The sequence below is a fragment of the Mesoplodon densirostris genome, chromosome 7 (assembly GCF_025265405.1).
Source record: "Mesoplodon densirostris isolate mMesDen1 chromosome 7, mMesDen1 primary haplotype, whole genome shotgun sequence".
NCBI classification, from domain to species: Eukaryota; Metazoa; Chordata; class Mammalia; order Artiodactyla; family Ziphiidae; genus Mesoplodon; species Mesoplodon densirostris.
Genome location: NC_082667.1, coordinates 47799048 through 47822365, shown reverse-complemented (window position 1 = coordinate 47822365; position 23318 = coordinate 47799048). Strand labels below are relative to the sequence as shown.

Here is a 23318-nt window from a genome sequence, read left to right as displayed (position 1 = left end):
TATCTAAAGATATGATATTCTCTGCCTGATTTTTTTTTTCATCTTGGATACAAGAGAAGAAAAAAGAATGGGAGAAAAGACTGAGGAGATCAAAGAGAACTAGTCAGCCTGCAATGCTCTTTCATTTCAAATTCTGGGTCCATAATTATATTATTCCCCAAAATAATAGCTTTCAAATGCCACTACTATAGGCTGAGATACAAAGGAAATAAATTATATCATCATGGGGCTTCACTTTATTAAATATTCATTGTATTACATTCATGTACCTCAGAAGCACAGAAAACTACCATCCTTCAACATTCATCAAAAAAAGAATTATACAAAAAACCCCACCACCTTAAATTTTAGCGTTTCATTTCTTCCCACAATCCCACAGAGCTGGTAGGGGGAAAATGTTTCCATCACCTACATTTACAAACTAGTTTCTATCAGCCCTTGGAGTCACTAGTTACTCACATCACAGCCTTCTGCCTGCTACAACACACCAGTATTTGCATGTATTTAATGCAGTATCTTCTTATTTGGGTGTTACTTCTTACTTGGATCAGTCAGGAGAGGTTTCAAGGTAGGGAGGAAAGAAGTAGGAGGTGAGAAAAGGGCAATTTGAGTCAAGAGAAATCCCAAACCCACTCCACATTGAAATCACAGCTATATATGATGTATGGTCCCCGCTAAAGGGAAAAGCATCTGGGGGCCCCTAAAAGCTAGAAGGCAAAACACCAATGAGGTCTATTTTGTGGGACTCAGTCTCACCTGAGGACAGAGGCTTTTGTAATTCTGAACAAAACTCAAATGAAATGACATATGCTAAATAACAGAGGGGATAGAACAGACTTTCAGTATGAGCTCAAACTAACAACACAGCTCATTTGAGGGCAGATGGAAATAAACCCCCTTCAGGGATGTAAAACAGAAGGAAAAGTGGGATTTCAACTTTCCGCTTAACTAGCTTTTATCTGGCAAATGTCTAATATCTTCCTAGGAGTCAAAGTCCTTGTCTACCAGTCTTATAAAAAGAAAAGAAGATTTTTTAATTGACTTTTTAAATTGAAGTACAGTTGATTTACAACGTTGTACCAATCTCTCCTGTACAGCAAAGTGACTCAGTTGTACATATGTGTGTGTGTGTGTGTGTATACACACACACACATTCTTTTTTTTTAATATTCTTTTCTATTATGGTTTATCCCAGGAGACTGGATATAGTTCCCTGTGCTATACAGTAGGACCTTATTATTTATCCATTCTAAGGGTAATAGTTTGCATCTACCAACTCCAGACTCCCAGTCCATCCCTCTCCCTTCCCTCCTCCCCCTTGGCAACCACAGGTATGATCTCTATGTCTGTGAATCTGTTTCTGTTTTGTAGATAGGTTTATTTGTGCCATATTTTAGATTCCACATATAAATGATATCATATGGTATTTGTCTTTCTCTTTCTGACTTACTTAGTATGATAATCTCTAGTTGCATCCATGTTGCTGCAAATGGCATTATTTCATTCTTTTTTAAGGCTGAGTAGTATTCCATTGTATATATGTACCACATCTTCTTTATCCATTCATCTGTCGATGGACATTTAGGTTGTTTCCATGTTTTGGCTATTGTGAATAGTGCTGCTATGAACATAGGAGTGCACGTTTCTTTTTTTTTTTTTTTTTTTTTTTTGCGGTACGCGGGCCTCTCACTGTTGTGGCCTCTCCCGTTGCGGAGCACAGGCTCCGGACGCGCAGGCTCAGTGGCCATGGCTCACGGGCCCAGCCGCTCCGCGGCATGTGGGATCTTCCCAGACCGGGGCATGAACCCGTGTCCCCTGCATCGGCAGGCGGACTCTCAACCACTGCGCCACCAGGGAAGTCCTCATGTTTCTTTTTGAATTAAGTTTTGTCTGGGTATATGCCCAGGAGTGGGATTGCTGGATCATATGGTAATTCTATTTTTAGTTTTCTGAGGAACATCCATACTGTTTTCCATAGTGGCTGCACCAACTTACATTCCCACCAACTGTGTAGGAGGGTTCCCTTTTCTCCACACCCTCCTCAGCATTTGTTATTTGTAGACTTTTTAATTATGGCCATTCTGACTGGTGTGAGGTGATACCTCATTGTAGTTTCGATTTGCATTTCTCTAATGATTAGTAGTGTTGAGCAGCTTTTCATCTGCCTACTGGCCATCTGTATGTCTTCTTTGGAGAAATGTCTATTACAGTCTTCTGCCTTTTTTTTTTTTTTTTTTTTTTTTTTTGCAGTACGCGGGCCTCTCACTGTTGTGGCCTCTCCCGTTGCATGGCCCACGGGCCCAGCCGCTCCGCGGCATGTGGGATCTTCCCAGACCGGGGCACGAACTTGTGTCCCCTGCACCGGCAGGCGGACTCTCAACCACTGTGCCACCAGGGAAGCCCCTGCCCATTTTTTATTGGGTTGTTTTTTTGTTGTTGAATTGTATGAGCTGTTTGTATATTTTGGAGATTAAGCCCTTGTCGGTTACATAATTTGCAAATATTTTCTCCCATTGTGTATGTTTTTTTTTTTTTATGGTTTCCTTTGCTGTGCAAAAGCTTATAAGTTTGATTAGGTCCCATTTTTTAACTTTTGTTTTTAAGGAAGAGCAGATTTGTAAACAATTTCTACAGAAACTTCTTCTATTCTTCTGTTTCCAAAATAATTCCAAAGCCTGACTGGTAAGATTTTCAATTAAATTTTTAATCATTAAATGCTACAGAAAGTCTGACTTGGTCCAGGAGAAGTCAGAGAGTAAAACCCTGAAAATTGAATTCTTGAGGCCTGTCAGAGTCCACAGGAGCTTAATGAGGTCCACACCCTGGACTTCCAGCTTCATTTTCCAAAGAAGCCATATACTGAGAGCCGTAGGCTACTGAAGTCCAAGAGTTAACAAAGGTAATTTTCCTTCACCTACTCCTTAGTAGAATGTAAGTTGTATAATGCTTAGCTCAAAAAAGTACTCACTGAATGAGTGCTAAATGAAAGAACAAAATATCCCCAGGGAAGGCACGACAGTGACTCCCACTTCATGCTCTGCCTGAGGTTAGACCCAACTATGCTACATAAGTAGTGTAAAAAAGAAATCTTGTTCATAGCAGCTTTATTTGTAATGGCCAGAAATTAGGAATAATCCTGATGCCCTTCAAGAGGTGAAGAGTTAAACTGCAGTATATCCATACCATGGGATACTACTAAGCAATAAAAAGAACAAACTATAGATACACACAACAACTTGGATAAATCTTAAGGGAATTATGCTAACTGTAAAAGAAAGCTAATCCCAAAGGTTATATACTCTATCATTCCATCTGTGTGACATTCTTGAAATGGCAAGATTATAGAAATGGAGAACAGAAGAGTGGTTGCCAGGGGTTGGGAATGGGGATAGAGTAGGCAAGAGGAAGATGGAAATGGTTGTAAAAGGAAAGAGGGAGAGATCCTTGTGGGAATGGAACTGATCGGTATCTTGATAGTGGCAGATGCACATGATAAGATTGTACAGCACTTAACACACCCAGGTGAGCACTCTTGTGCTCACACACCTGAGTACATGTAATACTGAGGATATCTGAATTGTATGGATGTCATTATCCTAGTTATGATTATTATACTATAGTTGTGCAAGATGTTACCATTGAGGGAAACCGGGTAAAGCGTACACAGGTCTCTCTGTATCATTTCTTACAACTATATAAGAATCTATAATTATCTTAAAAGTTTTTTTAAAATCTTAAGAAATCTCTCCTCTGTCACCATAAGCTCCACCATTTGAGACTGAATGTTTAACACATGAAATCTTTCCTCACCACCTACATAGATCTCTCCCGCCTCTAAATGCACAGGCTGTTTTTATCACATAATCAAACTCCTCTTCTTACATTAAGGACAGGTGTTTCAGGACTCATCTCCTTATAGGATAAAAGCTCCTGCAACAGGAGCAATGTGCTCTACCTTTTTGATACCCTCTCCTTGCCTAGCACAATGTTGAACCAAGAGCAGAGACTGAATAAAAATGGTTTTAATAAATATGTGAATGAAGGAATGTACACATTTTCTACTCCTTATAGTAGAGCTGGGTACCCCAGTAATTCACAATCCTGTTGCTCCAATTTTCTCAACTTTGAAAGGCCTGTAAAAGCTGTGCTCCCCACCCTAGCCTTACAGGCCTACAGTGAGGTTAAAGGTCACCTCCCACTGAGGCTGCAGTAGTAGCTGCATTGATTATCTGCTGTGTGATCTTGTGCCAGCGAATTTCTCTGAACCTCAGTTTTCCCATTTGTAAAATGGGGGATACTATTTATTTTTGCAAAATGGTGGCCAATTCTTAGTAAGTTCATGTCTTTTCAATAAATAGTGTTTTATTCATGTAGCACCTTTCTCTAAAGATTGAACTTTACTTCCATTTACAATGGCAAAAGTAATGTGTGCAAAGTAAATGGAGACAGAGGATGGAGAAATGGGAGGAGACCAGTTCAAGTGGAAGCTGACAAGGGAATTTACTGGTAGCTGTTAGGACAATGCACCGCAAGTACCCCTCCCTGCAAATTACTGTGGAAGAAGGCTTATCTCGGGCATGGCCTCCTCCCCTTGCTTTCATGCCTTGGTCCTGTCCAAAGGCAGCATAGACACTAGGGTAAGAAACCCCAAAAGTCTACGATCCCTAAGAATAGTGGGCTGGTGGTACTGAAGAGAAGGAGAAAGGGCTTCTGTTTATTTTCTCTGCCAGGGAAGTATTTGTTTTCAGGGTAAGTCTACTGCTTCCTTCTCAGGGCTGGGAGTGCCTTAGTCCATTCTTACCCAGAGGGTGATAACTTTTCCCCTAAGTATGCAGCTGTCTGAAAACATATTTGCTCTGGATGTGTCACTGGGTTATGAAGAGTTCTATGAGAAACACTTGACACATGGCTGTTTCCAAGCCCAGGCAGTAGAGATATTTGCTGACCCATAAGACAGAGATGGACAAACACTGGATATAGTTCCAGGGCCCAGGTTTTAAAAGAATATACTTAGTCGGTTGGTCAGTCATTCTGAGCCCTGACTATACACCTGGCCTCAGCTAGAAACTGAGGAGGAATCATGCATGACTGTTACAGAAGAGACCCCGTCCCTTAATGGAGATCCTGGTCTAATTTTGCATATTCACACGTTTGCTTTACTTCTACCATGATGATCTTGCATGGAACAACAGCATGTTTTGTCAAAGCCAAGGTCTTAAAAAAAGAACATCATTCCAAGCATATTCCCTATAACCAGCAGAAGTGTATGAAATAGAATATAAAGATATGTCCAAGTTAGACAACAAACGTATGGCATAACCCACAGATTTCAGAGAAAAAGAAATGAATGTGCTGTCTAGAAGGATTAAAAATCTTTAAAACTTTATGAGTTCTATTCTCTTCCTTATTAATGCAATGAATAATAGCATATACTCATTAAGTAATTACTACGTGCCAGGCACTATATACTAAGCGTTTCAAAGAATTCGTTTAATGTTTAAAACAATCTCAAGAGTGATGTGCATAATAGTTTTTCTATTTTATAGATGAGGAAACTTCAGCTTAGAAAGACCAAGGATATAAAACCAGGATCATCTGATTCAGAACCAGTATTCTTGATCTTCACACTAAGCTACACTGCTCTGGGCTTGTTTTACAGAGAAGGCCAAGGTTGTTATTGTTATTACTGAGAAGAAAGTATACTTAGTATTGGTCCTTCAAACATATTAGGTGGAACCACACAAAACTGCAATATGCAAATGTTCTGATCCACAGAAATGACAATTTCACTTGGTTCAACGTAATACAATATCAAGACAGAGAATGACATGTGCCTGGTCCCAGCACAGTCCCTAACTAGCTGTGAGACTTTGGGCAAATCACTAGTCTTCACTTGTCTCATCCCATAAAATGAAAACGTTGAGCTGAATTTGTCTTTAAGTTCCCTTCCAGCTCTATAATTACAAGGGAAGGAAGAGAAGCACCATAATTCATTTGTTCAATAATTATTTCTTAAGTGACAACTACATGCCAAACACTGTGCTTTCTCTTTCATTCTAAATTCATCTGCATTTCAAGGACAGCCTCCCAGCAGCTTCCTCTGATCCCTGGGCTCTCACTTGTTAGATGTAAAAACCCAGCTTGAGGATTCTTGCTTGCCTTCTATTTAGGGAAACTGGCATGTGCCTTAGGATGGTAGCAGCTCCTGCCCCATCACCATTCCACAGCATAAGGGAAAACCAAATGCCCTAGAAACTACTTCAGGGTGAAGAGATAAAGTATGGCATGGCAGAGAAATGGTACATGTGTACAAACGTGCATCTTCCAAAACAAAGAACTCTCAGTAAGTATACTGGCTCACAGTGACCTCCAGAAAATGTTCTTTTTTCTGGTCTTTACTTGCACACCCCCTCCACCAGGAAGACAGTCATCTAGCCTTTTAAATTTAAAAAAAATCCAGAAGGAAGAGACCTCAGTTTTGCTGGGTAGAGCACTTGAGCATCTAGTCACAGCGTTTGCAATGATTAAAGATTGGGAGTAGAGGATTATGGGAAAACAGCAAGCCTGTTTGGGGATTATGGGAAAACGGCAAGCCGCAAGACATTAATTCAACACTGACTGTGCTACTCAGTAGCTCTGTGAGCCTGGATTCATCATTCAACCTGCCTTTGCCTCAGTTTCCTCATCTGTAGAATAAAGACTGGGATAGACAACTTCTAAGTTCCTTTCCTATCCTAAAGGTGGACCAGCCCTTTATCATCTAAGTTTTTACCATCTAATCTGCCATCTGTTCCCTTTTGCACGTCCACTGTGGACCCAGCAAACAGCTGTTTTCCAACACGCCTACAACAGCTCTTCAAATACATACTTGAAGTATCTCATGTGTGTCCACTTCAATCCCTCTCTTCTGGCTTAAGTCGTGTGGTTAGCAAGATGTTGGGAGTAACTCATGTGGAGTCATATAGCTAAACTTTGAGCTCATAGATAAGGGAATACATGCAGCAAATAGCTGTTTGCTTTCTCAATTTCTTGAAATTGAGAAAGACCCATAACTCTCAACCTCATTCCCTGGGAATCCTACCAGCTGTTACAGGAATACAAAAGCTGCAGGAGAAGGGGATGAATAACCTTGACATGCTGACAGTCTAGCTGAGATCGAACCTACACACAGTATGTAACTGGTGAATTCTACAGGAAAGATTATTATTATGTGCTAAATTTGGGTATGTACCCAGTATGAGTCAAAAGAAGCCAGATGAGCAAGGTTCGATGTGGGGTATAGTCTGCTTCAGCAAAAAACCGTTGTTCTATAGATTGGACTCTGAATCATTGAAAAAGACCCAACTCACCAGGGAAAATATGACATCAACCCAGCCTCTAACCTCTTCAAATTAGGGGTGACCCTGGGCTCTACCAATAGAGCTCTCTCAGACCCTTCTGGGATAGATCAGAAAGGGTTATCTGACAGGGCAGTGGAGGCCATTGTCAGCCACATGTCCCTTGCCCTTCTGTGTTCTATTCTCAGTCAGGGCTGCTCATTTCTCTCTTAACCTGTAGCTTAACTTAATAGTCCATTTAATGCAAACCATCGCCAAATGGGGCTCCTATGAAATGTGTCACTTTGAGTACCTTTAAGTCTCCAGAAGGATTTTTCCTCCTCCTCAAACAACTACCTTTTAGAAACTAAATAAATAAACCACAGAATCAAAATGATTTCACAAGAGAAGTAATCACAAAAGCTAATTGTTTGTTAATAAACTGCTACTCCACCTGCCCAGTTTCATTACAAAATACAAATACCTATAAGGAAGAAAGTCATTTGTGAACTGTTATTAATCAAATTCTATGTTTTAGAGATGAGCAGTTTTCTATTTTCTCTTCAAGGATTTTGAATTATAAACTTTCTCTAAGAGACAGACATGGAGAAAAGTTTCAGCCACATCAAAATTTGAAAACATCCATGAAATGTAAGCTGATATATCTCATAACTGATGTTTTTATAAACCTGTCCTTAAAAATCAAGGGCATGCTCTCAGTACTTTCTGTCATGGAAATTGTTCCAACAGGCAAATAAATAGGCATTTCCATGGTTAAGGCCTCACAGCTGTCATATTATTTAGTTCTGCACAAATGAAAAATCCCCAAAAAAAAGGTTGGAGGATCTGTGGCTGGAATCTGGCAAACAATTGCATTTCCACTTTGTTCTGGTCAGTATGCTCCCTCAATGCAAATATGAACACCACAAAATATTTAATTAAAAACAACTATGTGGTCTGAAAAACAAGTCCAGCACAACTGGAAACATGTCCAAATGAGAAGTTAACGCTTTGCCATCTTTAATTAATGATGCTATGAAACTCATTAGAGAAAAGAGCTCACAGTTCCTCAACCCCCATGCTCCAATGACTCAAAAATGCACATTCAACTCTAAAGGACAACAGAACAAGCAATAAAATCTCCTATTTCCTCAAGGTCACAGAATAGACTTTCATATCACAAACTCTAAAGAATCCAAATTCCCAACCGGTCATCATGTTTCTCCATGAACTGGTCTCCCAGTGGGGGAACTTGAGTTTATGAAGTCTTCCCTGCTTGTTTGAACTTGATTTCTACTATTTGCCTGGTATTTGAGGGAAGAAAAAAACAACATTATGTTAGGGGGAAAAGTATGAAAAGACTCAAACATGAACTTTCATTTCTTTCTGATAAAAATTTAAAATATTGTTTAAGGTTTATATAGACCTAAAAGAAAAGCAGAATTTCCAGAAATTGCTCCAGGAATTCATGGAAAGAGAAGCCTTTCACCTGTACTATTCTTTTAATAAATAAAGCAAAGAAATAGCAAGAACTAGATGGCCTTTCAAAATGCCTAGGTTCCCTCAAATGATTGTTGACAAGGGAGCCAAGACCACTCAATGGAAAAAGGACAGTCTTTTTCATCAATAATGCTGATAAAACTGGATATCCACATGCAAAATAATGAAGTTGGCCCTTCACCTAACACCATATACAAAAATTAACTTAAAATGGATCAAAGACCTAAATATAAGACCTAAAACATACAATTCTTAGAAGAAACCACAGGGCAAAAGCTTCATGACATTGGATTTGGCGGTGACTTCTTGACTATGACACCAAAGGCACAGGCAGCAAAAGAAAAAAATAGATAAATTGGAACTCACGAAAATTTTAAAGTTTTGTGCGTCAAAACACTGTCAACAGAGTAAAAAGGCACCCCACAGAATGAAAAAAACTTGAAAATCACATATATCTGATAAAGAATTAATATCCAAAAGTTATAGAGAACTCCTAAAGCTCAACAAAAAAAACACCCAATTAAAAATGGGCAAAAGACTTGATGTTTCTCCAGAGAAGATATACAAATGTCCAATAAGCACATGAAAAGATACCTGACACCACTAATCACTAGGGAAATGCAAATCAAAACTGCAAAGAGATACCATCTCACATCCATTAGGATGGCTACTATGAAAGAAAAAAAAACAGAAAAGAGCAAGTGTTGGCAAGGATGTGGAGAAATTAGAACCCTTGTGCAGAGTTGATGGGAGTGCAAAGTGGTACAGCCTCTGTGGAAAACAGTACAGCAGTTCCTCAAAAAATTAAAAGTAGAATTATCATATGATCCAGCAATTCCACTTCTGGGTACATACCCAAAAGAATTGAAAGCAAGGTCTTGAAGAGATATTTATACACCCATGTTCACAGCAGCATTTTTCACAACAGCTAAAAAGTGGAAGCAACACAAGTATCCATTGATAGATGAATGGATAAACAAAATGTGGTATATACATATAATGGAATATTACTGGCCCTTAAAAAGAAAGGAAATTTTGACATATGCTACAATATGGGAGATCTTTGAGGACATTATGCTAAGTGAAATAAGCCAGTCACAAAAAGAGAAATACTGTATGATGCCACTCACATGAGGTACTTTGAGTAATCAAATCACAGAAACAGAAAGGAGAATGGTAGTTGACAGGGGGTAGGAGTAGGGTGAAATGGGGAATTATTGTTCAATGGGTATAGAATTTCCATTTTATAAGATGAAAAGAGTTATGAGATGGATGATGGTGATGGCCCCACAACATTGTGAATGTGTTTGATGCCACTGAACACTTAGAAAAGGTTAGGATGATAAATTTTATGTGTATTTTACCACAATAAAAAAAAAACTGGGGGGGCTTCCCTGGTGGCGCAGTGGTTGAGAGTCCGCCTGCCGATGCAGGGGACACGGGTTCGTGCCCCAGTCCGGGAAGGTCCCACATGCCGCGGAGCGGCTGGGCCCGTGAGCCATGGCCGCTGAGCCTGCGCGTCCAGAGCCTGTGCTCCGCAACGGGTGAGGTCACAACAGTGAGAGGCCCGCGTACCGGAAAAAAAACAAAAAACAAAAAAAAATTGGGGGAAAATGCCTAGGTTCCTATTCCTTTATAATATCACTGAAGAGCAGTTAAGTGGCTGCTCTTTGGTATCCACATTTACATTTCAGAGTTACCACTTATATGTGACCTTGGGCAAGTTACTTAGTCTCTCTGCATTTCAGCTTCCTCATTGGTAAAATATCTACTTCAAGGTATGATGTGAGGATGAGATGGGTTTGTAGGTGTAAAGCATTTAGTCTCGCATAATAAACACTACCTAAGTACTAGCTGTTATTATTACGACCTCCACCACTAAATCTATTCTCAGCATCACAAATAAAATCTCATCCCACCAAGGAGAAACCATTTGCATTTCATTCTCTGAAATGATGATGGCCTGGCCCCAGGTTCAACATCTGATCTAAAAAAAGTGAATCTTCCCTTCCTCAGCAGGAGCACACTAATGGGAACTGGGGCCCAAGTTACTCTGTCCTTTGGGCAGCAAAAGAGGTAAGACACTTACCCCCCAGTTGCATTTATTCAACAAATGTTCATTGTGTACCTAGTCTGTGCTGGGCCCTGTACCGGATGCTAAACTTATTTGTTCATACCCAGCACTTCCCACTGTACTCTGTGGAGCCCAAGGCCTTGTTTCCTTACTGAAATATGCTTATCATCTAAAAGCAATGTGGTATAAAAGCATTTCCTAGGATGAAACTAATAAGAAGAGAAGAGGGCACCCCAAATCACCTATTTCTATTTTCCTCCTTATAGTTCTGTTCTTTAAAAAGAAAACAACTCTCCATTTACTTTCAAATTTCATAAAGCAGATTGTTCCCAGACAAGTTTTTATCCAAGATTATCAGGAAGACTTCAGGCACACTTGTTCTGAAACTGACAAAATGACAGAGCAGGCCATTCCTGCCTCCACCCGCTCATGGACTACAGCACACTCCTGGGCCCTGTGAATAGAGCCAGGACCCTGGAAAGGCAATACACAAGCCTAGGGCATGCACAGAAGCCACCATTGCCAGGGAAACTTCCTCCTTCTCTAAATCTTCCAGCTAGGCACCAGAAGATAAAACTTCTCGAAACTTAACATTTACTGAGGCCCAGGTAAGGCTTAGCCACATGTAAAAGACCTGATATAGTGATGGATTATTAATTATTTTATGAAGTCACACCATTGTGTTCAGGCAGCACAATGGGGAAAAAAAAAAAAAAAAAAAAAAGAGCACTGACTTGGGAGTTTGGACCTAGGCTTGAATTCCAGGGCTACCACTCACTAGCTGTGTGACTCTTGACAAGTATTTCACTTCTTCTAAGTTTCATTTTCCTTAACTATGTTTGTACAGCTTAAAATTCCTACCTTTGAGGATCTTTGTGAGGACTAAAGGAAATGATTCATGTTAAATACCTAGCTGATGTCCGACACAATAGAATCTCAACATTATGGATACCCTTCCCACCCCTTATTTTCAGGCAGGAAAAATGTCCCAAGGAACTCAACTCCTGATTTAGAGGAATAATAAGAATGGGTGGATCCCAGGCTAATACTGCCCCTAGTTTTTCTAAGAGCCTAGTTCTGATAACTAATATTTTTAGGACTCTGACAGTACTTGAGAGTTATGAAAAATCAAACCAAGCCTCCTCCAATAGCTCTTTCTCACCCAAATTTTACAGAGAGCAATCAAGAAGGCTTCAGCTTTATCTCACAGAGCATTATGTTCATTCACATGCCCATATGCATACAGTCTTAAGAATTGTGTTCTTCTCTTATGTGAGGACCAATAACCTCTCCAAAACTTTAATAACTCCGAAGTCTTAGCTAAAAGAAAAAAGAAAAAAAAGGATTGGGTCTGCATTTGTGGCATCTCATGGTGTGTTGAGTGGATCCCCAAGACCAGCCCCAGATTTCTGATGGTTCAGTGGGAGGACTCATAGCACAGCATACAATCATACAGCCGTGATTTATTACAGTGAAAGAATACAAAGCAAAATCAGCAAGGAAAAAAGGTAGATGGGGTGAAGTCTGGGGAAAACCAGGCATGGGCTTCAAAGAGGCCTATCTCAGCTGAGTCATACACACAAGTTGTGACAACATGTGTGAAATGTTAGCAACCATGCAAGCTCATTAGAGTCAGCGTCCAGGGGTTTTTATTGGGGACTGGCCATGTAGATACCCCCGCCTGGCATGTACCCAAATTCCAGACTCCCAGAAGGAAAGCAGGTGCTCAGCATAAACTGCATTGTTTGCACAGTTTAGATACAGTGAGCTACTGGTATCACTGAGAGTGGTGGGAACCCTTCTGCAATCCAAGTTCCCAGATACCAGTCAAGGACCAACCTTGCAAGCAAGCATTTCTAAGGACAAGCAGTCTCAGGCTCACTATGTTAATCCCTTCCCGCACACACAAAACAAAAACCCAAATATCTAACTAATAACTGCCCTCTGACCACTAAATTCTTATACCCAATTGACATGTTGAAATTCGTATTAAAAAAAAAAGATAGTGAATATAACTCAGTGTTTCAAAATATATTCATTCAGCACATTTGTACTGTGTCAGCCTGCTGGGCTCCGGGCAATAAGGAAATAACAATAAGTGCCTGCCCTCTAAGAAATTTCAGACCAATAGGGACGATAAGATGAGTACACAAAGGAGCATTAACACAGGTGGTATGCGATGACGACCATAAAAGAGGTATAAGCCAAACACTAAACCAGTTAGAGAAGGGAGAGGAAACTTCCTGCTGTGATGAACCAGGAAGGTTTTGGTAAGAATTACCACAGAGCTGGGGTTTTAGGAACAGGTAAGATTTTGAGAGCAAGTGGCAGGGCAGGGAAGAGCTCAAGAAGGGGAATAAAAGTATCATTCCAGGGCTTCCCTGGTGGCGCAGTGGTTGAGAATCTGCCTGCTAATGCAGGGGACACAGGTTCGAGCCCTGGTCTGGGAGGATCCCACATGCCGCTGAGCAACTAGGCCCGTGAGCCACAACTACTGAGCCTGCGCGTCTGGAGCCTGTGCTCCGCAACAAGAGAGGCCGCGATAGTGAGAGGCCCGCGCACCGCGATGAAGAGTGGCCCCCACTTGCCACAACTAGAGAAAGCCCTCGCACAGAAACCAAGACCCAACACAGCACAGATAAATAAATTAATTAATAAACTCCTACCCCCAACATCTTAAAAAAAAAAGTATCGTTCAAGGAACAGACAAGAAGCTATGTAAACAATGCACAGAGGTTGCTATAGGGAAAGGGAAATACGGTTTGAATGGAAGACTAAGTGCATAGAAGGGGATAGTGGAAGATATGAATCTAAAACACAGGTCTCAAATGTCAAACGAAGGAATTGTGTTTTATGCAGTGGGTAATGGGGGAGTCTGTGAGTTTTTTTACTTTTCTAAACATGTTACTTTAGCATGAATGAGAGGAGTCACTATAATCAAAAGGACCAGGGCTTTTGCCATAGATCTCACAAAAGCCGCAGACAGCTAGAAGGTGCAAAGAGGTGAAATATAAATGTCATTTGGGAACAACATTGAGAAGGAAGCAGTAACAATGCTCCTCAGGAGATGCAGGAATCAAACAAGACTCAAAGTTCTTAAGTCAGCTGCGGGATTAGTGCATTCAACCAGAAGTGCCTGGAAGGGCAGCCAGGTTAAAGGTAAAAACTAATAACAGGGCAGAAAATTCAGTGGCTGTGTCTAGAACTCCGATGGAGATGAGGAACCAGTGCTCAGGAAGGAGGTGGCGACTTGAATGGCAAATGTGGAGGAAGCCAGCTTAGAGGCTCAGCTGTAGCAGAGGAGAAGCCAAACACTACACACGGCAAGTCAAGAGCTATGCATTTCTTCTGCCTCAAGCAAACATAACTAGGCTCTTAAGCTTGACAGAGAGATAGCACTATAAACATAAGCATGCACACGCGCACACACACACACACACACACACACGTGCACACTACTGAGAAGTGCTCTGTGGCCAGAGTGCCTCGGTTCAGATCCTGACTCCACCATGTATTAGATTTCTGATCTGAGACAAGTTACTTAACGTCTATGCATGCCTCTGATTTCCCATAAAATGGGCTCAATAATAGTACCTATCTCATAAAGTTGTGGTGAGGATTCAATGAGTTAATTCATGTAAAGAGCTTAATGCAAAGTCTGTCTGGCACATAGTGAGTATTCAGTAACTGTTGGCCACTATTATTATCTTGAGTCTCACTATAATGTCATGAGATAAAGCCAGGCAATCATCATCTCCATATTACTAATAAGGAAACTGAGGCTCAGAGAGGAAATACTTGCCCAATTTTCACACAGTGCAGAATACAAGTTAGGAGTTTATAAAGTCCAGTCTCCTTAACGAGATTTACAAAGCTCTCCATGTTCAGCCCACCTGCTACCTCCCTGGCCTCAGTTCCTGCCAACCTTACCTTGAACGTGAAACTGTGCCCGCCACACTACTTCCTGCCCCTCTTCACTTTCTGATCCCTATTCATCCCTCAAGTCTCCTCTCAAGTGTCACCTCTTCAGGAAGCCCTTGGCACTTGCTCCCTCTTCCCTCTCACCACCCCACCTCCCTCTGTACTCACATCTGACTATTAACATCACACCATGTGTAATTATAGACGTCTGCTTTCCCTACTGGACTCTGAGCCTAAAACAATTTCTGGCACACAGTAAACACTGAGTATTTATTGAATGAACTAACTCTTGTCTCTAAGTCTGATACTCTTCCCCGCAGAGCATGCTGCCCCTTTATCCACAAACGTTTGCTGTTTAGTAACAGTTTAAAAAGAGTAGCGACAAAATTTCACCAAAGATCAACCAGTCATACTATACTTAAATATCAAACTAAACTTAAACACGTGGTCATTGCACCTATAGGGAGTGAAGCACACAAACACACCCTTCAAAGAGCTGACCATTCCCACCCACAGCTCATCTGTCTTGGTGCCTGTGGTCTCAAAGGAGAGAGACCAAACCCGAATCTATCAAAGGATTCCTCTTCCGCTTGATTAACCCACTGAGAAGGACCTGGGGCTTGGCACATGAGGAAGACAGGTTCAAAGGTCTCACATTCCAAAACCCCAAGGTGAGGTGCCTCCAGGAGGTTAAAGGGTACATCTTGCAACCTGTGTTCCACCTGTCAGCCTGAGACTAGCTTTCAGTTCCCAATGACTCAGAGAGTGATCATGGGGAAAGGTTACCAGAGAAGGGAAAAAAGGAGCACGTCCACTCCATCCGCAGTTCCTCACACACCAAGCAAACACCTGTGCTCCATTCCACGAACATCTGTTCCCGGAAGCTTCTGACAGGTGGAGCCACATCTCCTCCACACCCTTGGCTCGGGCCACCACCCAGTTCATGTGGGAAGCGGGTGATCCTCTCCACATCTAGGCAACTCTAGCAACGGAGGCTGATCTCCCCAGGGGCTCTTCCCTGAGGAACTCCGGGTATATGTCAGGTTTTCCTGTTGGTCTGGATAAAGCTGACAACACTCAGGGAAACAGAAACACAGGCCCAGAAACATACAAACACACACTTGTGTATACTTGTATCTGACGCTGATGGCTTGGGGAAAAGGGCCACTCAGTTTCTTGCAATTTGCCCACAGATGAGTTTTGTGGCCCACGCCTCCCTGCTCCTCCCCCGCCAGGAAACTCAGAGACTGCTAACCGCAGCAGTGCCTACTGAGCACGAGAAATTCTGCAAAGCAGGAACCAAATTCAACACGTACTGGGTGTCAACAATTCCCAGAACTTCAATTCTGGAAATACGGCCCTTACACATTCTTTCTGGGTCCAAGCCTCAATCGTTTTGCCAGAAGGACACCTGGGTCCTTATTAAAAGTGGTAAATTGGGTCTTCCCTGGTGGCGCAGTGGTTGAGAGTCCGTCTGCCGATGCAGGGGACACGAGTCTGTGCCCCGGTCCGGGAAGATCCCACATGCCGCGGAGCGGCTGGGCCCGTGAGCCATGGCCGCTGAGCCTGGGCGTCCGGAGCCTGTGCTCCGCAACGGGAGAGGCCACAACGGTGAGAGGCCCGCGCACCGCAAAACAAAAAAAAAAAAAAAAAAAAAAAAGATAAATATGCTTAACTCCAAGGCAGGCATAGTTATCATCTTGGAATTAATCCCCAATGTGGTCCAGTCCATAAATTAGTATAGGAGCCACCATTTTCCAACACATGTGTACCTTCCTCCAGAAGTCTTGAATTACACAGCAGCACCATCTCTGCTCCTACAGGTACCTTTTACCAAAAGCTTTAAAATATCTTATCTGTTCCCACAAGTCCAAACAAGCGTGCCTTCGATCAACCTCAAATCCACCTTCCATACTTTGGACAGTGTTACTATCCTAAAGTCTAGTTATTTCGCACACAATATTGAGACACTTCCATTAGTTCCTTGCTGCCTTCAAGATAAGGGACAAGTTTTTAGCCTGGTTTCACCTTTGGGCATCCGCTCCCCACGTTAAATATATGACCATTAAATATACGCCCTCATTTAATCCTCTGAGCAAAATGTGAGGCAGGTCTGATCATTCCCATTTTACAGACACATTGAGGAAGTGATATGCTATGGTGATAGTTGCAGACTTGGGGGACAACCAAGGTCTCAGGATGTGCCCTTCAACATGTCCCAAGATGGCAGACCTAAAACAACCCTAGAATCCATTCTATAAAAAATCAAAGAATTAAACTGAAAACCCAGACCCTTTATTTCTATTTTTTTAATTCTTTTTCAAATTCTTTTCCCATTTAGGTTATTACAGAATATTGAGCAGAGTTCCCTGTGCTCTACAGTAGGTCCTTGTTGGTTAGCCATTTTAAATATAGCAGTGTGTGCATGTCAATCCCAAACTCCCAGTCTATCTGTCCCCCTCACCATTCCCCCCTGGTAACCATAAGTTCATTTTCTAAGTCTGTGAGCCAGACCCTTTATATCTGAAACTCAAATGATTCGTCTAAAACCAGCAGTGGTGAAGATTCTGCCCTAAAGAATCTAACATGCCAGAGTTCAGTCTTCCTCCCAGCACAGATGGCTGGCAGAGGGGGCAGAGTGGTTGAGGCACGGATCTGACAGGGCGCCTTGGCTTGGCCTGGGATCCGGCCCATGCCCTCAGCCTCAGAGCCCTGTGTTTTAATCAACTGACTCAGCCAGTGGCAGGAGAGACCAGGCGCCTGTGGCCGTGAGTAATGGGAGCACAAAACACATCTGTCTAATCAGAAGCTGAGGGTGTCAGTTACACTAGGAGTTACAGTAAAACAATGCTCTACAAGGGAAAAAAGAATGTCTATTCACTCAGAAGTTAAGCAATGCCTTTCTTTCTCCCTCTAACTCACAATGCAAATTTGTGGAATTGTTTACTAGGTCTTAAACCCCCCTCTCAAATATTTCTTGATGCATTTATAGAAAGAAGACTTATCTATGGATAGCAAACCAAATCTGGTCTACTAGTTGCTGCAAAATGTCTAGAAAGTATGACATTAGGAAATGCTTTTATTTGGGCTTCCTTTCATCTCTATCATGATTTTGAGGGATAATGCATAGCAACGTGTTTTTGTAAGTGGTAAGTACTTCACATATGTAAAGTCACTGCAACCACCTGAGGATCATTACACCACATTTCAGCATAGACTTCATTTCAGAAGAGTGATTCATTCATTCTTCCATTTGTTCATTTATTAATTCATTGAAAATACTTTACTAAGTTCCCATTGAGTGCCAGGCAATTAGATGCAGAATTAAACCAGAGATTCCAAGCCCTTAGAGCCTCAATCTTTTCCCAAATTGGCCTTTTCATCTCCAAGGTGTTCCAGCCACACCTGGCGCTCTCTCCTCTCTCCAGTCTCCTCTCTCCCTCCCTCGCCCTAGCCTACGGTTCTAAACCGCTCTAGAGTGTGTTTCTCTCACGTTCTGCAAGGGTCCCAGCACAGGACCAATACCCAGTGGGCACTAAAGAAAAGTACTGTATTTAGTGATTTCAGAAGTGAGTACTTTGTGACGCACACAGCCTTATCTGAGGATGTTCTAGATTAACAGTAACAAATAGATGAGCAGAAACAACTCTCCCCTCAATGATCTATGGATCATGTGTTCTGCATGAGGGCAGTCAGCTGGGGAGACCCTTAGAAAATAATGAGGGGGCACTGAAAGCAACAGGAAGTGGGAACATTTTCTGACACCTGATTCATTTGGATTCTTTACCAAACTTTTATCTGGGCAAATGTGAATGGAAAATAACCCAGAATCATAGATTTTTAAGACTGGAAAGAACTTCATCTGGTCCAACTCCCTCTATAGATTAAAACAAAAAACAAGGCTCTGGGAGAGGACATGACTAAACCCAGAGCTCACAGCCTATCTGTGAGATAGGAGTAGAAGCCAAGCCACCTGCCTCCCGATACAGGGCCCACTCCTCTCCGCAGAGCTGCTCCGAGCTGGGCGAGTGCCCCCAGGGGTGCATCATCACCTTTCCGGCTGCTGTCACTGCTTCCTCCCAGCATGCCTCTGCCTTGCTTTAGGCAGATAGAGACAGCCCTCAGGAGCTCTGGGACTCCCAGTGCAAAGGAACAGCTCCCTTGAATGACAAGCCTGTTTTTATTCTGTGAAATGGGACTATTTTCTGTCCTTTACTTCGCTTCACGATTGTGATGAAGATCAGTGAGATGCCAGCCACGCAGGAATCCTATATTCTTTGAAGAAAACAGAGCAGGGATCCAACAGAGCATCTGCGTCATAATTAAGTCCTACTGACGTTAGGCCCAGGAGTTAGATTTCAGCATTTTTATAAAGACCGACAATGTTTTTGGTTTTTTCTACCTTAAATTTTTTTTTTTAATTGCATACACACTGACATGCGATTCAAGTAACAAACAGTAACACCTGCCACTTGGTCCTCCTAGTGACTTCGGTGGAGAAAAATCACGTAGGTGTCATTATTTCCAATTTAGGGAAGGAAAAAGTGGTTCACAGAAGCTACCCAAAGTCACACAGGTACTAAAATGCAATGTTGGAGCAAGGACCTTATCTAAGGCTCTCTCCTCCTCACTGTGCTATTTAGCTTTAGAACTTTCTGCTCACGTTTTGCACATCAACAACACTGAAGAGCTACCTTTTTGTTACATCTGAGACATTTCAGATACTCGAGTCACTTCAACAAGGAGCACAACTTGACTCCGTAACTTCAGTAGCAGCCCCACTGCGGGCACTTCTTTCTGCTGGAAACTAAATGACACAGGGGAACTATAGGGGGTAAACTTTGGGGTTCACAAACAGGATTAACCTTTATGATGTCTTTAATTATTCATGATTTACTCTCAACATTCTTTCAGAAGCAACCTGAGATGGCTCTTAGCCCTGACAATAATACAATCAAAAGTAAGGGTTATATTCATTTGTTCTTTTTTTTTTTTTTTAACATACAGATAGAGAGAAAAGATTTAGAAGGCTGTATCCCAAGTTTTGCATTAGTTGTTTCTGAGTACAGATGTATTATTATTCATGCTAATCTGTATTTTATCTTTTTCTACAACAAATAGGTATAGTTTTGGTAATAAGAAAACAAACAATAATGATATCACTTACACGTGGAATCTTACAAAAGCTAAACTCATAGAAACAGAGAGTAAAACGATGATTGCCAAAGGCTGGGGAGTGGGGGAAACGGAGATCTTGGTCAAAGCATACAGATTTCCAGTTATAAGATGAATAAGTTCTTAGGATCTAATATACAGCATGGTGACTATAGTATGTATTACATACTTGAAAGTTGCTAAGAGACTAAATCTTAAACGTCCTCACTACAAGAAAAATAGTAGTGATATATACATGTATGAAATCATCACGTGTACACCCTAGACTTATGCAATGTCATTTATATCTTAATAGGTCTGGGGGAGGGAAAACAATGATTGTTTTTATTTTTTAAATATGTTCTTCACTCTGAAAAATGGGAAAAGAGGTTATCACCACAGGAGGCTGGGAAGCTCTATCACTATGAACCAAGTGACTAGAAAATGCAAACAATACTTAAAGCTCCCAGACCAGAACCTTTGTCCTGTTTCTCCATTTGGGTACTCTCAGCCCTGCAAGAATATAAAGCAATATGCCAGGACACCAATTTTACACAAATATATTGGGGAAGAAAACTATATATAAATATTTATTAGAAAAACTAAATTTGACAGACATACGGAATCAAATGAAAAAACCTGCATAAATCCTTAAAACAATTTTCATGCTCGCTGGGGCCAATCTGAACTATAACCCAACCCCCAGGAGCACTTGTCAGGCTTCTTTTGCTATTAGAGACTCTTCTAATGGAGAAGTTTGGGAAGCCCTAAGGCAAATAGTACCATCTTGTTTCCTCCCCTTTTTGAGAGAACAGAAACCTGATTAAAACTAAGTCACTTTTCCTTTTAACTTTTTTAAAAAGTCAAATTTGTCTTCATCTACTACCTTTAAAAACTCCTTTATAAAACAGGTGGCAGCCAACACATTACCAGGGAAATCTGTAAGCCCACAGGGGCACAGTTCACCCTACCTTCCTTGCCCGAGAGGGAGAACTATCTGGCCTGGCATCCTGGGTTCTGAGGATGGTGAGGGCCCGGGCTGCCCCAGGGGCTGCCTCACATTTCTTCAGGACAGCAGACCACTCTGCACAAGGTGCTAATTCATTCATTCCACAAATGTTTATTGAGCGAAGTCTGAGAAAGGCCTCTTAGGGGACAGTGGGATCATTCACAAGCCAACGGTCAGGTCTAACGGATCAGCTGTGGACAATCAATCTTTCATGAGACCTCAAACCACCTCTAGGATAAAGCAAACAGGGCCCTCACCCAACCCACTCACTCACCAGCAGCTGGGTGGGATCAGGCAGGCGTTCCAGAATGGGACTGCTGCTTGAGAGACGCTAAGGCATCACTGATGCCCACCAGAATGGCTGAAACGCCTGCACCATAAATGACATAACACCTCCAGAATGCTTTGAATGGAGTCTGTCACCTCGTGAAAACTCAGTAACAATCATTTTTGCTGTCACTATTCCAACTTGCCCTTACTCAAGGAGCACCAAAAAAGGGAAAAGAACGCAGGTTTCAGAGTCAGAAAGATTGGATTTGAATCCCAGCTCTGCCACTTACTAGCTATGTGACTAAGGGAAGCCATCTTTCTGAGCCTCAGTTTCTCATTTGTAAAATGGGGTAAATATCAGGATACCAGCTCTCACGTGGCTTTGTGAGAACTAAGGACGTGTTACATGCAAAGAAGAGTGTCTGGCCCATAAGTGCCCCCAAAAAAGTCAATATTGCCACTGCCCTGCCCCCCTCCTCCACTGCTCTTGATGGACCCTGGAATCTCCTTTCACCTGGAGCCCACACTGAGGGCTGAGGGAAAGAGAAGGGAGAGAATTGCTGGAGACCTTCCACAGAACCCACCAAAGTCCCCTGCTCCTTTCAAGCACCCTCCTCCGTGTGGCTGCTCCGTCCTACTGACAGTTGGCTGCATAGCTGAGAACGGCTGCCAAGAAGGGGACGGGAAGCTGAACAGCAGTTGGAATCCATCCCACCTTCCAGTGTTGTCTGTCTGTCTGTCTGAAACCCCATGGGGCTTCCTCTGCACATCCTTGCATGGTAGAGGCTGACAGTATGATTCATAGTCTGTTCTTATCTAGGCTTCCATCTCAACCCAGAGCCCAAAGCCCTGGAGGCTGCTGGTCACAGACCAGCACTCAACGAAAGTGAGGACTTTTCATTCAGGCAGGAAGTGGAGCCCCTCAAAGTCAAAGGGGATTTATAAAGGGAGGAGGGAGGAAAAGGAAGAGGGAGGCTGCAGAGAGAGAGGCCCACTTCCTACATGCTGGGAGAGCCCTATGTCCTAGCTGCTGAAGCAGTTGGTTTTCTACTTTGAAAGATAATAAATCTCATTCCTGTATTTATAACTCACCACGGGACAAGGTCTGGGTGTAGGAGGAGAATTCCAAAACAAATCTGCTTATTTTCCAGGTAGAAATCATCGGCACCCAACTCCCCCTTCCCAACCCCCCGCCTGCAGGTAGGTCCTAACGCCCTACCTTACTCCACCTGAGCAATCTAGGGGCAGTTACTCTGTAGTCAGGGCCACCCAGCAGCCAGTCCCAAGCCCAGGCTCAGTCCTCGAAAGCCCCAGGAAACGCGACAGCCCACGGAACCGCCGCCTACCCAAGCACCTCGGCTTCCTGGAGACCGTCCCCTGGGCAGCGGAGCCGGCTCTTCAGTGAGTGCGAAATTGAGAAAGGGCGCTTGCCGGGTGTCAAAACCAAGTTCACGTTTTAGAACTCAGAAGACCAGAAAAGCATCACCATTCAACACAAACTCCCTCATTTAACGGAGGAGGAAACACAGACCCAGAGAGGGAAAGAAAGTTGCCCGAGGTAACACAGCGAGTGGGCAGATTAGTCGAGGCTAGAGCCGGACGCGCTGACAGCCTCTCGCCGCCTCCCTCGTCCTCTTGGCCGCAGACCCCACCGGTTGAAGCAAACCCCGCAACCCCGAGCGCGGTGCGGCGCGTTACCTTCCTCCGGACTGGGCGCTGCGAGCCTCCTCTTCCCCGGCGGGGTGCTGGCGGCTCTGCCCGGCTCGCTCGCCCTGCAGTCCAGGTGCCGCCCGGCCGCTGTCAGCGATGGGAGGCGCGTGCGGGCTCCCCGTCGGGCGGCGGGCGGGCGCGCTGGGGCCGCTCCCGGACGCCCGGGCCAATAGCTCTGCGCCCGCGCCCGGCCCGCCCCCGCGCCCCGCCCCGGCCCGGCGCGGCCTCAGCTGCCTTGGACTCCAGCCCTCTCTCGGGTCCTTCTCCCACCCCTCCCCGCCCCCCTCCTGTTTCTTCTCTCCCCCTTAGCTCCCCATCTTGGCTTCCTTCTCAACAACTTTTACCCCGAAACAACTTTTTCACT

At 43.0% G+C, this 23318-nt stretch overlaps 1 protein-coding gene across 1 annotated transcript in view; it reads right to left on the bottom strand.

Moving 5' to 3' along the window:
- SYTL2 (synaptotagmin like 2) overlaps nt 1-23090 on the bottom strand; it is a 99555-nt gene extending 76465 nt beyond the window's left edge. Inside the window, 1 exon segment of the mRNA XM_060104466.1 lies at nt 22943-23090. The gene's annotated coding sequence lies outside the window, so the exon portion shown is untranslated.
- Between the last annotated feature and the right edge of the window lie 228 nt (nt 23091-23318).